Genomic DNA, 14,542 nt, shown 5'->3' on the forward strand with positions numbered 1-14,542 from the left:
GAGGCGACATCAAAATGACCTATCACAAAACAACCTGCTTTGCAAGGGGGGTCACCTGGGTTTCTGGCCCCGTGCTCGGTGGCCAGCTAGGGAAACCTACCAAACCCAAACATTTCTGAAAACTAGACAGCCGGGGATTCCAGGGAGGTATGGCTTGTGTGGATCCCCCAACGTTTTCTTACCCAGAATCCCCTGCAAATCTCAAATTTAGCTGAAAAAAATCACCTTTTCCACACGTTTTTGTGTGGGACAGTTCTGGCATCACCGGGCTGACACAATTTTCCTACCACCCAGCATTTCCCCGGGTCTCCCCATAAAAATGGTGCCTCACTCATGTGGGAAGCCCAAGTACCCGCAACAGACAAGGGCCCAAAACGTATTGAGGCGACATCAAAATTGCCTATCACAAAACAACCTGATTTTGCAAGGGGGATCGCCTGGGTTTTTGGCCCAGTGCTGGGCGGCCAGGTAGGGAAACCTACTAAACCCACACATTTCTGAAAACTAGACACCCAGGGGATTCCAGGGAGGTATGGCTTGCATGGATCCCCCAACGGTTTCTTATCCAAAATCCCCTGCAAACCTCAAATTTAGCTGAAAAAATCACTTTTTCCACACATTTTTGTGTGGGAAAGTTGTGGCATCATCGGGCTGACACAAATTTCCTACCACCCATTGTTTCTCTGGGTCTCCCGATAAAAACGGTGCCTCATTTGTGTGGGAGGCCCAAGTACCCGCGACAGGCAAGGGCCCAAAACGTTTTGAGGCGACATCAAAATTGCCTATCACAAAATGACCTGGTTTTGCTAGAGGGGTCACCTGGGTTTTTGGCCCGTGCTCGGCGGCCAGCTAGGGAAACCTACCAAACCCACACATTTCTGAAAACTAGACAGCCGGTGGATTCCAGGGAGGTATGGCTTGCGTGGATCCCCCAACATTTTCTTACCCAGGATCCCCGGCAAACCTTGAATTTAGCTGAAAAAATCACTTTTTCCACACATTTTTGTGTGGGAAAGTTGTGGCATCATTGGGCTGACACAAATTTCCTACCACCCAGTGTTCCCCCGGTTGGGGCCTTGACATGGCTTTACAGCTCACGAGCTGCTTTTCACTGGCTCAGTTTTTTGTCCTTTCAATTATTGACAGTCATTTCATTTTTGTGGAATCTCTTGTTAATAAAATTTTATATACTGAACCATCACTCACCCTCGTGCCAAATCCAACCAGTATGTGTGTGTGCTTGAGGTGTGGAAATATGGATTTTTATGGTCGGTTATGTCCCCTATCTTGGACCCCAACGGTTTCATGTATAAGTCACAAGTACATGTATGTTCCCTCCAGTTCCAGTTATGAAGACGCAAACACATGTGCGTCCACCGTCAACATGTCCTCTTTCAGATCCGCCATGAATGGGCTGGATATTCTATTCCTAAGTATAAAAGGCCACCGGCTTTATATGGTTCACTTCCCACATTTCTACAGATTCAGGCGAGTAGGCCCTGATTCTGCCACCAAGCCTTTTCTTGCCTTCTGCCTCTGAAAGCTCCAGTCTGAGCCCGCATCTGTGACCATGAACTTTGTCTTACTCCCTGCGCGGCTAACGGTGCCTGATCCAGCCCGTCGCCTGCCAAAACTGTATTTCACCTTCGAGATTATCTCCTTCGCTCCTCATCCGATGCATTCCTTTCTAGCAGTTTAAGTAAACATTCCTCCAGCTACCGTGCAAAGGGGCCAGGCCTCGCTGCCCTCATGCAAGTAATTCATAGCCCTGTTACCATGGAATATTCCTACCCCCTCGCATCTAGTGTAGACACTTAGACGCTTGTACACGCACTAACAGTCAGTATAGTCAGTATAGAATAAGATTCTATCCTAAGAGACCTCTCTTTTTGGATAACACAGTTCTTTAAACATAGGATATTAGATATGATTTGGGATTAGGTTGACATAACCCCAGACTTTTGTCTCCACATGTAGAGCTAAATGTCAAGTCCCATTCTCCCCCTAGTTGCACGTCAACTCACACGTCATGCTGCTGCGCGCGCATCTCTGCCAAGTATTCTTGCTGACATTGCGAAATTCTTTCATGGAACCATCCATTTGTGACATCATACCTAATGACGTTCTTTAGTTACGCCTAGTTACACCCATTTTGGTTACGCATGTATGCCTTTATCTCTGTTATCAGCTGTTACGCCTCTTGCATCTGCTTTACTGTAATGTATTTTCTATAAAACTGCCTATCTGTCAATAATATATGTTCCTTCCTTCCTGAACTTTCGTGGTGATGGAATAGAAGGCCCATAATTCGAATTATGTTCCTTTGTATAGGAATAAAGCCCGTTCCGAACCTCTAATACCACGGATTCTGCCTCTTATTTTATTGAGCTATTCTTATTAATGTTCCGCATCAAATTAAGTACCGGTAATTAAATTATTTACCACATATATGGCGCCCGAACAGGGACACTTTCTCATCTCACGCGCCGGAGGTGCGTTGCAGACCCGGTCTCCTGTCACAGCTGGACGGACAACAACGCGTACCCACAGGATTTCCTGTATCTCCCTCTTGCCGAGCGGGGGTAACTGAGGCTGCGATCAACACCCAGACGAGGCGGTGAGAAGTGCGAAGTATCCCGACCAGAGCCTAGCTGAGAGAGCAAGATCCGAGGTATACAGAGGCCCACCAAGTTCCGAAGTTCCGAAGTATCGAGTCGAGTCCAGTCCGGTCCAAGTCCAGTTCAAGTTCAGTTCCGAGGCCTTCCGTTCCGAGCTACCCGGTGAGTACCATTGCCGGGGAGGCGTTCTGACGTGCACATAGGTTGTGCCGGTCAAGACGGGTTTGGGTACACAAATCCGGTCTGCACTGTTTCAGCAGTGTATCTGTACTGTTTAGCAGTATATCTAGTATGTCTAGTATATAATTCAGAATTACCTAATTAGTGTCGAGTATTATGCTTAGTGACTAGATCCCTAAATGGCCATCATTGTTGTTCATTAAATGTTAAATGTTAAATGTTTTAAATACGTTCTGCATATTGTGGTGTGAATGACTGTTCATTATTGTGTTTTGTTGTATTAAACGTGTTCAAAATTAGGTATCAGATCAGTTCTCAATATGCCGCTCTTTTCGAAACTAAGACAGATCAAAACTAGAAAAGGGGTACTCGAAGAAGCTGTTCCCATTCCTCCTAGGGACACTCCAGGGTACTTCATGTATCATAAACATGGCCTAGACGCCATATTATTTCTTGATTTATGGGTAGACTACACCAAGGAATTACCAGAAAGTCAGAGGTGGCCCGCAGCTGGGACCTGGGATGCAGATTGCATCATGAAAGTAGAGGAAGAATTATGGAAAAAGAAAGCTAGACAATCACAGAAAGATGCCATTGAATTATGGCGTAAAGAATCGTATAGACGTACAGAAAAAGCACGCAGACAGGAAGAGAAGAGTAAGGAGAATTCAAATAAAGTCCGAGAAAATCTATTAATTGAAGTGGTACCCAGTCATGACAAAGACCCAGCGGGTTTCCACCGTGAAATTAAAGACATGTTGCTCATGGGAGAGTATACCTATCCCGACATTATGAAAATATTAAAGGTATTAATGCCTGCGGGCATTTATGAAAAACTCAAAGAAAAGGATTGGGAGGTGGGAGACCAAAAGATAGATTGGACAGCATTAGAAAACGAAGAAACAGCTCGAGGTCCAGGTTTAGGGCTTGGGGAAAAGACCAAAATACTACCAGGTTTACTAGTACAGGTACTGCCACGTTTATTAACTACGAAAAAGGAAGACTGGGGTGCAATCTCAGCCTGTAAACAAAAGCAAGATGAAGACACTAGTGACTTTTATGCCCGATTCGAAAAATGTTTTGGTATAAATAGTGGAATAAAAGCAAGTAGCGAATCGTATCCACATCTGTTTGTGACAAAATTAGTTGAAAATGCCTTGCCCCAAGTTAAGAATAGAGTATTGAAATTCGAGAGTACCTGGCAAGGTAACACTCCGTCACAAATGTTACAAATGCTACAGTACCATCACAATAGAATTAGAGAGGAACAAGAACATGAACAAAGACGCATCAAAGACACGAAAATGAAAATGCTAGTTTCCCAGACAGTTCCAGCTGACGGTCATAAAAAGGGTATGACACAGTCCAGTGTTTCAGCAGGTTCTGTAAAAGGGACATGCAACTATTGTAAACAGCCAGGTCATTATGTACACGATTGTCCAGTTTTAAAACATAATATCGCCATAGGTAATACAAAAGAAAGACCACGGCCACTTAGACAGGATCAGAACCAACAAGGAGCCCCGCAGCATGCACAGGCCATGCCAGCTCCGCAACAGTCTATGCCAGCTCCACCACCGCAGCCTATTGCTGCCACACCAACAACGACACGACAGATGTACCAGACCGCACAGTATGACTACCCTGATTATCAACGATACTCATGAAACAGCCTAGAGAGGGAAGTTGGCTTACCCCTTATCGAGGTCCCTGTAGATCAAGAAGGACCTTATGTACACAGTGAACTATTAGGCCAGGACAGAAAATTTTTACTTGATACAGGGGCAAGCCGAACAACTATAAAACGTAGTGAAGTTCCAGGGGCACCCCTCTCAGGCTCACAGAATATTTCCCTTGGTTTTTCAGGAAAACCTATCGTTAACGAAGTATCACAGCCTCTTCCACTTACGATTGGTCCCTTGACACGAACTACAGATTTATTGCTTACTAAATCATGTCCAGAAAACCTGTTAGGTATAAAAACATTGAAAGCTCTAGGAGCTATAATATGTTGCTCTCCGGAAGGAGTAAGACTGTTTTTACGTGATTTCAAAGGGCACTATGTGTCCCGAGACATGGATCACCGACTGCAGACTTTACCCACACATTTATGGGCACAAGGCCCTACAGATGTTGGTTGTATGAACATTACACCATATCGAGTCACACTAAAGACAGGAGTGGTACTACCACGAATGCGACAATACAAGTTACCCCCAGATGCTGTAGTGGCTTTACTGCAAATCGTTGACGAGCTTATTACCCAAGGAGTGGTTGTGGAAACCGACTCCAATGTATGTAATTCCCCGATAATTCCGATTCTTAAACGAACTGATCCAAAAGCCCCGCCAGTATATCGATTGGTTATTGATCTGCGCGAATTAAATAAATGTATTGTACCACAATACCCCGTAGTTCCAGACATTTCTTCATTACTGACAGCCATTGATTCCGAAGCAACATTCTTTACTGTAATTGATCTCAAGAATGCCTTTTTCAGCGTCCCAATAGATCCGGAAAGCCAATACTTGTTCGGATTTAGTTTAAATGGACGAAGCTTTAAATTCACACGCGCACCTCAAGGATTCACAGAAAGCCCCAGCATCTATAGCCAAGCACTGAAACGAGAACTTGACAGTATCCACATGCCAGTCAACACTGCCCTGCTTCAATATGTCGATGATCTGCTGATCACCGCTAGAAGCGAAACTGAATGTGAAAAAGCTTCACTGACGGTTTTACAATTTTTGGCCGAAAAGGGGCACAAGGTGTCCCCTTCTAAGCTGCAATTCTGTGTCCAGCGAGTTGTTTACCTTGGGCACTCGCTGTCCAAGGAGGGAAGGCAGCTTACGTCAGATCGCATCCAGTTAATTGCTAACATGCCAATACCCAAGACACAAAAGGAGGTACGGGCTTTTATAGGCCTCACTTCATATTGTAGGCAGTGGATCCCTCAGTATGCATTTCTAGCAAAACCACTCATTCAGTTGACAACACAGGAGGCGGCCACATCGACTGTCCTCCCTTGGACTCAGGAACATACACAAGCTTTTGAAAGCCTAAAGAAAGCTTTATGTCAAGCACCAGTCCTAGCAACACCATGTTACAGTAAACAGTTTACACTCTTTGTTACAGAACGCGAAGGTACTGCTTTGTCAGTACTCACTCAGGAACAAGCAGGATCACATAAACCATGTGCTTATTTCTCTAGTACATTAGATCCAGTAGCTCAGGCTCTGCCTGCGTGCCTGAAATCAGTGGCAGCGACAGCTTTAGCAATCAGACAAAGCGATGCTATAGTGTTAGGACATCCATTGACAGTACAAGTGCCACACGCAGTAGAGGTTCTTGTGAACCGAACGCAAACACAACACTTGACTATAGCAAGACTTACCGGTTACGAATTAACATTGTTTCAGCCACATATAGAAATCAGACGTTGTAATACGTTAAATCCTGCCACACTTTTGCCAGTAAACGGAACAGACCCACTAGCACATGATTGTATTGAAGTTATTACTATCACGACGAAACCCAGACAAGACTTAACAGACGTCCCATTGACAGATCCAGACCTGACGTTGTATGTAGATGGTTCATGTATGAGAACAAGTACAGGAGAGCTAGTGGCCGCGTATGCAGTCACAACAGACACTGAAGTCATTGAAACATATTGCATAAATACCTTGTCAGCTCAAGCAGCAGAGCTCATCGCTCTGACACAAGCCTGTATTCAAGCCACAAATAAGAAAGTCAACATATACACTGATTCACGTTATGCATTCGGAGTTGTACATGACTTCGGCGTGCTGTGGCGAGAGAGAGGTTATTTAACTTCTCACAGTGCCCACATTCAGCACGGACCCCTCATTCATGCCTTATTAGATGCAATACATCTACCTACTGCAATATCAATTATGAAATGTAAAGCTCATACGAAAGTTACTGATATCATTTCCCAAGGCAATGACCTAGCTGACAGAACAGCTAAACAGACTGCTCAGGATAAAACTCACACATCTGACATGACAAAGACAATAGTTCTGACACCAACACATTGCATGACGGTTAAGGATCCCGCTCTTGACGTAATTGACATACAGACACACGCTACACCAGATGAAATAAAGAAATGGACTGAATTAGGAGGAATCCAAACAGATCAGGGATGGATGACGAAGGAAAAATCTATATGGTTTCTTCCCGACTCAATGGTCCAAGTCATCATTAACACAATACATAGTCCAGCGCACCTAGGAGAAAAAGCTATGCTAGACAGCATTCAACACATTTGGTTCAACAAACATTTGCGAGCCGCAGCTAAACAAAAAGTTCGTACCTGTATGATCTGTTGTCAGTTTAACCCAGGTAAAAGCATTCCCGTAGAACAGGGTGGATTTCAGCCTCCTGATCACCCTTTTGAAGTCCTCCAGATGGATTATATCCAGATGGAACGATGTCGAGGATTCAAATATGTTCTTGTAGTTGTTTGTGCTCTTTCCCGTTGGACAGAAGCATACCCGGTCTCAGATTACACTGCCCCGACTACTGCCAAACAGTTAGTTCGAGAATTCTTCCCACGGTACGGTTTACCACGTGTTGTCTACTCAGATAACGGCCAGCCGATCTCATCCGAACTAATGAAACACGTTTCACTTTTGTTAGGCTATCAATGGAGATTTCACTGTGTCCGACACCCCGAGGCAGCAGGTCTCGTGGAACGACATAATCAAACTCTGAAAATTAGATTGTCCAAAATATGTAGACAGAAAGGTGTCGATTGGGTAGTAGCCTTACCAGTTGCACTCTTTTACATGAGAATGGTAGCGCACTCTCGAACAGGGCTATCCCCGTATGAGGTGATCTTCGGTAGACCACCAAATATGTGGGGGACGCCTATACCTCGTAAAATAACTGACGTTGACTGTAATATGCTGACAGATTACCTGGCTTCCTTGATGTCTGCACTACAATCTTGTCGTTCACAGGTAGCTGCAGCCTTTCCCGACAACACCGAGGTGAAACCCCATGACGTAGTTCCCGGGGACCTGGTGTTAGTGCGTAATTTTGACCGGAAGACTCAGCTGGATCCTAGGTGGAAATCGCCTCAACTTGTACTGCTCACCACGAGGACAGCCGTGAAGATCGAAGGTCGCAAAGGTTGGATACACTCGAGTCATATCAAGAAATTTTATGGACTACCATCCGATATAGAGACTAAACCCTGTATTTCCTCAAAGACAGACTCAAAGCTCCCTTTGGTTGAGAAATCGAACTCAGAACTATATAGACTAAAATTGAGGTCCAGTCAGTCAGACAATTTGATTGTTTAAGTCCTCTCCAAGGTGAATCGGTTGAATTTGTCTCTGACATGTATCCTCTGGACCGGAATAGAGAAAGAAATAATCAAATGCAGTTGAAAAAACATGCGTACTGTAAATCACTGCGTAGTCATTGCACAGTGACGTTATTAATTTTGTTCTTCTTATGTCTTTTAATAATCACTGCAAGTATATTGTTGCACATATATTATCCTATTTCTAAACATGTTTACAATGTTACTGCTGAACATTCTTTTAGTGAATTACCCCCGCATGAGTTGTCATATAGATTTGCGCTGCGCAACAACACTTTTATTAGTATGTTACATCATTCCCATCAAACTAGCAATGCTACAAATTGTTGGATATGTGGCCGACTCCCTCCCTATCAGAACTATAAGGGAGTTTTGCCCCTCTTTCCCTATCCGTTCACACACAATGGCTCCTGTGGAGCATGGTTTAGTTTAATTAATTCCCTAGACTCGAATTCCGCAGTTTATCAAGACAACTGGGTATGGGGAAACCTGAACTTAGTTTTGCTTAAGGTCTGCTACCCTAACAAGGAGGGACTTCCCAAAAGAACAGGAACTGATCTAGAAAATGAAGTATATGGATTAGGTAATTTTACACTTAACCTCATGATCCTGAACGTTGAATCTGAAGCTACACCCATATTGCCCGCCATGTCGGTATTCCCAGTAAAAGGGGAACTATGTATAAGAAAGAATGGCTCCATACACATGGGCCATAGTAAATGCACCACTGTGATAAAATTTAGTGATCAAGGCAAGTCTACATTTAGAGCTTCTCGTCATTCCTACTTTATATGTGGCCAGACCGCATATATACGCCTACCTCTAGATTGGGATGGTACCTGTTATATAGCATTCCTCCTACCACCTGTTTTCTTAGCTCCTCCTGATTATCATAGAAATACTCATTTAGTACACAATAGACAGCAGAGAGATCTCCCAATCGTCGATTACACTGAAACAGCATGGGAAAAATACACAGATTTCAATAAAGGTTTCTTTCCTTATATAGGTACAGTAACTAATAGTAAGTTGATACGTAGATTAACCAGAACCCTCGAAGCAGTAGTGAACGAAACTATTTCCGCCTTAGGCAATTTAACAGAAGAGCAGTCTGCTATGCGGATTGTTGTGCTTCAAAATCGTCTTGTCCTTGACGTCATCCTGGCCGATAGGGGCGGAGCTTGTAGGGTCATCGGATCAAGTTGTTGCATTTTCATACCAGAAAATTCACCGTCAGTATATAAAGCCATAACCCGCCTTCATAAGATTGTAAGCCAGATACACCAGAGTCCAGGCACCTGGACTTGGTCCGGTTGGTTCTGGGGCGTGTTGTCAGCCTGGGGATGGAGAATTCTATCCTTCCTAGGTATGGGCTTTCTCATACTATTCAGTTGCTGCTTATGTCTACAATGTGGGCCAGCGATTTGTGGTCTGTGTGCCACCTCGTGTATCCCACATCCAAGTTTTCGTTCGAGATCCCGGAAGAAGAAAGAAGAACAAATGATGTTATATGAACAGATCGATGGATTGATGAAGATTGATATCTCCTAAGGGCCAGTAGGGGACAAGGAGGGAATGTGGAAATATGGATTTTTATGGTCGGTTATGTCCCCTATCTTGGACCCCAACGGTTTCATGTATAAGTCACAAGTACATGTATGTTCCCTCCAGTTCCAGTTATGAAGACGCAAACACATGTGCGTCCACCGTCAACATGTCCTCTTTCAGATCCGCCATGAATGGGCCGGATATTCTATTCCTAAGTATAAAAGGCCACCGGCTTTATATGGTTCACTTCCCACATTTCTACAGATTCAGGCGAGTAGGCCCTGATTCTGCCACCAAGCCTTTTCTTGCCTTCTGCCTCTGAAAGCTCCAGTCTGAGCCCGCATCTGTGACCATGAACTTTGTCTTACTCCCTGCGCGGCTAACGGTGCCTGATCCAGCCCGTCGCCTGCCAAAACTGTATTTCACCTTCGAGATTATCTCCTTCGCTCCTCATCCGATGCATTCCTTTCTAGCAGTTTAAGTAAACATTCCTCCAGCTACCGTGCAAAGGGGCCAGGCCTCGCTGCCCTCATGCAAGTAATTCATAGCCCTGTTACCATGGAATATTCCTACCCCCTCGCATCTAGTGTAGACACTTAGACGCTTGTACACGCACTAACAGTCAGTATAGTCAGTATAGAATAAGATTCTATCCTAAGAGACCTCTCTTTTTGGATAACACAGTTCTTTAAACATAGGATATTAGATATGATTTGGGATTAGGTTGACATAACCCCAGACTTTTGTCTCCACATGTAGAGCTAAATGTCAAGTCCCATTCTCCCCCTAGTTGCACGTCAACTCACACGTCATGCTGCTGCGCGCGCATCTCTGCCAAGTATTCTTGCTGACATTGCGAAATTCTTTCATGGAACCACCCATTTGTGACATCATACCTAATGACGTTCTTTAGTTACGCCTAGTTACACCCATTTTGGTTACGCATGTATGCCTTTATCTCTGTTATCAGCTGTTACGCCTCTTGCATCTGCTTTACTGTAATGTATTTTCTATAAAACTGCCTATCTGTCAATAATATATGTTCCTTCCTTCCTGAACTTTCGTGGTGATGGAATAGAAGGCCCATAATTCGAATTATGTTCCTTTGTATAGGAATAAAGCCCGTTCCGAACCTCTAATACCACGGATTCTGCCTCTTATTTTATTGAGCTATTCTTATTAATGTTCCGCATCAAATTAAGTACCGGTAATTAAATTATTTACCACAGAGGAATAGATGGCTGTGCAGTAATCATTGTCTTTTTAGTCTCTTTGCCAAGGTGTACATTCCATCTAAAAATAACCTACCAACTGTAGATATTGTCGTAAACTAAACATCCATGGGGGGTACATGGTGGTGTCTCTCTTGCATTATTGTGCCAAAATGTTCATGCTGCAGAAAGAAACAACAAATTTCCTACCCTCGCCTTTCTCCAAGTATCCCAAAAGAAATAGTACCTCACTCCCGTGGGTGGGTCAAGGACCCGTGGCAGGTAAGGGTCCAAAACCTACTGAGGCGACATCAAAATGACCTATCACAAAACAACCTGCTTTTGCAAGGGGGGTCACCTGGGTTTCTGGCCCCGTGCTCGGTGGCCAGCTAGGGAAACCTACCAAACCCAAACATTTCTGAAAACTAGACAGCCGGGGATTCCAGGGAGGTATGGCTTGTGTGGATCCCCCAACGTTTTCTTACCCAGAATCCCCTGCAAATCTCAAATTTAGCTGAAAATAATCACGTTTTCCACACGTTTTTGTGTGGGACAGTTCTGGCATCACCGGGCTGACACAATTTTCCTACCACCCAGCATTTCCCCGGGTCTCCCCATAAAAATGGTGCCTCACTCATGTGGGAAGCCCAAGTACCCGCAACAGACAAGGGCCCAAAACGTATTGAGGCGACATCAAAATTGCCTATCACAAAACGACCTGATTTTGCAAGGGGGATCGCCTGGGTTTTAGGCCCAGTGCTGGGCGGCCAGGTAGGGAAACCTACTAAACCCACACATTTCTGAAAACTAGACACCCAGGGGATTCCAGGGAGGTATGGCTTGCATGGATCCCCCAACGGTTTCTTATCCAAAATCCCCTGCAAACCTCAAATTTAGCTGCAAAAATCACTTTTTCCACACATTTTTGTGTGGGAAAGTTGTGGCATCATCGGGCTGACACAAATTTCCTACCACCCAGTGTTTCTCTGGGTCTCCCGATAAAATCGGTGCCTCATTTGTGTGGGAGGCCCAAGTACCCGCGACAGGCAAGGGCCCAAAACGTTTTGAGGCGACATCAAAATTGCCTATCACAAAATGACCTGGTTTTGCTAGAGGGGTCACCTGGGTTTTTGGCCCGTGCTCGGCGGCCAGCTAGGGAAACCTACCAAATCCACACATTTCTGAAAACTAGACAGCCGGTGGATTCCAGGGAGGTATGGCTTGCATGGATCCCCCAACGTTTTCTTACCCAGGATCCCCGGCAAACCTTGAATTTAGCTGAAAAAATCACTTTTTCCACACATTTTTGTGTGGGAAAGTTGTGGCATCATTGGGCTGACACAAATTTCCTACCACCCAGTGTTCCCCCGGGTCTCCCAATAAAAATGGTGCCTCACTCGTATGGGAGGCCCAAGTACCCGCGACAAGCAAGGGCCCAAAACGTATTAAGGCGACATCAAAATTGCCTATCACAAAACAACCTGGTTTTGCAAGGGGGGGTCACCTGGGTTTCTGTCCCCGTGCTCGGTGGCCAGATAGGGAAACCTACCAAACCCACACATTTCTGAAAACTAGACACCCAGGGGATTCCAGGGAGGTATGGCTTGTGTGGATCCCCCAACATTTTCTTACACAGAATCCCCTACAAATTTCAAATTTAGCTGCAAAAAATCACCTTTTCCACATGTTTTTGTGTGGGAAAGTTCTGGCATTACCGGGCTGACACAATTTTCCTACCACCCAGCGTTTCTCCGGGTCTCCCCATAAAAATGGTGACTCACTCGTGTGGGAAGCCCAAGTACCCGCAACAGGCAAGGGCCCAAAACGTATTGCGGCGACATCAAAATTGCCTATCACAAAACGACCTGGTTTTGCTAGGGGGGTCACCTGGGTTTTTTGCCCCGTGCTCGGCGGCCAGCTAGGGAAACCTACCAAACCCACACATTTCTGAAAACTAGACACCCGGGGGATTCCAGGGAGGTATGGCTTGCCTCGGCGTTTGGTTTGATGACAACCTGAACTTCGCCTCACATATAAAAAAACTTACCGGAACATGTTTTGGGCTTCTGCGGAGCCTTAGGAAGTTTCTTCCCTTGCTTCCTGACAGGGCTAGAGAAACGGTGGTGCGTGCTTTGCTCTTATCCCGTTTAGATTATGCCAATGCCCTTCTGGTAGGAAGCCCTGGTTACCTTGTATCGAAACTACAGGTGGTCCAGAATTCTGCAGCCAGACTTCTGGGCGGACTCTCCTCACGGCAAAGTGCCCGGGACCAACTGCGGGCACTCCACTGGCTTCCCGTTCAGTCTCGCCTTAACTTCAAAATGCTGTCTATTGTACAAAAAGCCCTCTATGGTTTCGGCCCCAAGTATCTTCAGGCCAGATTCTCCTTTTACATTCCTAGGAGACAGTTGAGGTCTGCTTCTTTGCTGCTTATGCAGACCCCTAAATTTGAGCGGGCCCGCTTGGGGGGCAACTCCTTCGCCCGTAGAGCTTGCCTGGCCTGGAACGCTCTTCCCCTGTCTTTGAGGGCCATTCGTGATCCTCTCTTGTTCAGGAAATCCCTGAAGACCTTGCTGTTTTGATGAATGTCCTGGGATGGTTGCCTTTTCTGCTGTCAGCGCCGGGACACTCCTGAGTATCTGTGCGCTCAATAAATTCAAATAACATAACATAACATAACATAACATCCCCCAATGTTTTCTTACCCAGGATCCCCTGCAAACCTTGAATTTAGCTGAAGAAATCACTTTTTCCACACATTTTTGTGTGGGAAAGTTGTGGCATCATCGGGCTGACACAAATTTCCATCCACCCAGTGTTCCCCCGGGTCTCCCAATAAAAATAGTGCCTCACTCGTGTGGGAGGCCCAAGTACACGCGACAAGCAAGGGCCCAAAACGTATTGAGGCGACATCAAAATTGCCTATCACAAAACGACCTGGTTTTGCAAGGGGGGCTCACCTGGGTTTCTGGCCCCGTGCTCGGCGGCCAGCTAAGGAAACCTACCAAACCCACACATTTCTGAAAACTAGACACCCGGGGGATTCCAGGGAGGTATGGCTTGCGTTGATCCCTCAAAGTCCCCTGCAAACCTCAAATTTAGCTGAAAAAATCACTTTTTCCACACATTTTTGTGTGGGAAAGTTGTGGCATCATTCGGGCTGACACAAATTTCCCACCACCCAGTGTTCCCCTGGGTCTCCCGATAACAATGGTGCCTCACTCGTGTGGGAGGCCCAAAACTTATTGAGGTGACATCAAAATTGCCTATCACAAAATGCTTTTAAACAGCTGTCATAATTAGAAAAAGGTGAAAACGTTGACACAAACGGCTGTTTTTTTCAACTAATTTTCAATTTTTCCTATATTTAACTGTTAGTTTCTACAAAAAAACCTTGAAGGATCTACACAAATGACCCGTTGCTGAATTCAGAATTTTGTCTACTTTTTAAAAATGTATAGCTTTCCAGGATCCATTATTGCTTTCATACCCATTTCTACCATTAACTGGAAGGAGGTTGAAAGCACAAAAAATTGCACAAATAGGCTATGTCCCAGAAAAATGCCAAAACTGTGTAAAAAATGTTGGTTTTCTGACAAAAGTCTGCTTGTCCCTGAAAGCTGGGAAGA

This window comes from Triturus cristatus, chromosome 7 (assembly GCF_964204655.1).
Source record: "Triturus cristatus chromosome 7, aTriCri1.1, whole genome shotgun sequence".
Classification (NCBI taxonomy): Eukaryota; Metazoa; Chordata; class Amphibia; order Caudata; family Salamandridae; genus Triturus; species Triturus cristatus.